Source organism: Phoca vitulina, unplaced genomic scaffold (genome assembly GCF_004348235.1).
Source record: "Phoca vitulina isolate PV1807 unplaced genomic scaffold, GSC_HSeal_1.0 scaffold17, whole genome shotgun sequence".
NCBI classification, from domain to species: domain Eukaryota; kingdom Metazoa; phylum Chordata; class Mammalia; order Carnivora; family Phocidae; genus Phoca; species Phoca vitulina.
In genome coordinates, this window is record NW_022589720.1 from 36,348,499 (window position 1) to 36,350,140 (window position 1,642).

Sequence of the window (1,642 nt, forward strand, 5' to 3'; positions counted from 1 at the left end):
CCCCCCCCCCCCCCCCCCCCCCCTCCCCCTCCCTCCCCCTCCTCCCCTTCCCCCCCTGCCCTTCCTCCCCACCCCACCCTTTAGAAGGTTAAAGAAAACATTTTCTCAACCTTTTCTGGAGCACATGGCAAAATAAGCTGGAGTAAACTTGAATAGTTTGGGTTGTCCTCTTTTACTGTTTTATTTGTTTATGGCCTGAGGAGAATTTTTCACTTTTTATAATTTTTCTGGTCTACATAGTGAAAAAATAATGGCCCATATTTTTATAGGGTATTGTAAATAAATTTTTTAACATCTTCCTTCGAAGATAAAAAAAGTGTCACATAAATGCAAAATGTCTTAATAAGAATATCCCTGAAGAGACTATTATCTCCGAACCACACCACAGGGTCTCCTGCAAAGGAGCAGGATGTCATCTAAGTGTCAGCTTGGCTTCTACTTGACAATAGAGTCCTGTAGTGCTTAGCTTTCTTTATATTCTAATCATGGAGAAGTGTCCAATTTTAGATACTTTTTTCTTTCTGTTCTTCCACAGCTGAAATGGAACTTTGGTGAAAGATGTGATGAGTTAAAAGAACAGCAGTGGCCAGGTTTGACTTTTGAGGACTATAAAGAAATATATCTTGTGCAGACATGTCGAGTTTGAGGACACCAAAAAGATGTGTACCCACTTGAGAAGAAATTATATAATTTCTTCTCAATGGGCGCGCTACCCAGACTCCCGTAAGGAATCTGCTGGTAGCTGTTTGCTGAGGAATGATAGCTTCACTTTGGCTCTCCACTAAATTCTAGTCTTCTTAACAGGATGTGTAAGGTCATGGTGTAGTCCTTGGTTTGTCAGCATTTCCAATAAATAGGCAGCTCTAAGGCCAACTATTATAAGATGAGTCATTTAGGACTAGATTTCTCAGGCCCTTCCTGCTCTAGGTTTTTTTTTTTTTGCCCCCCTAACTATCCATGCAGCTAAGTGTAATATCTGATACTACATTCACTGGAAAGAATCTGAATCACTGATGTTCCTTTTAAGTGTATGTTATGATTTTGTTAAATTGACGTTTGTTAAGTGAAGGACAGGGTGTGGGTTGGTGAACCGAAGTTCAACAACAGACCGCAAGAGAAACTGAAATAGGAACATTTATTACTCATAGGTCCTGGAGGAAGTACACAGCCTGCCTTGAAGGGCCACATGGGAGGTTAAGGCAGAGTGCAGCGAGTGAGAGAGTCAGGACCTGGGGTGTAAGCCTTACAAGGGTCCATGGGGGGAGTGTGTTGGGATTCCCTGGACTAGGGCTAAAAAGGTCAATTCAAACCAAGAGTGGAGTTTTGGTTAGCCCCAATGGGGGTCTTGTCTAGGACATGCATGAGGCATACAGGCGCTGGGAGCCAGGGGAGATTGTTGATCGCAATGGCCGTTGGGGAAGTCATCCCAGTACTTACATTTGCTTGTGATTCTGCAGACTGCTATCAGGCCACGTGCTTCTGTGAGGGGGCTGATGTCGGTTTATGGTCCATGCAGGCCCCTTGCCCAGATAAAATGGATGCCGAAGCAGCGAAACTATTGGAGTAACTTAGCTAAACTTCTGACACTGTAGAAAAAGAAGATATGTAGAAAAGATATTTTGAAACAAATAGGACCAGTGTT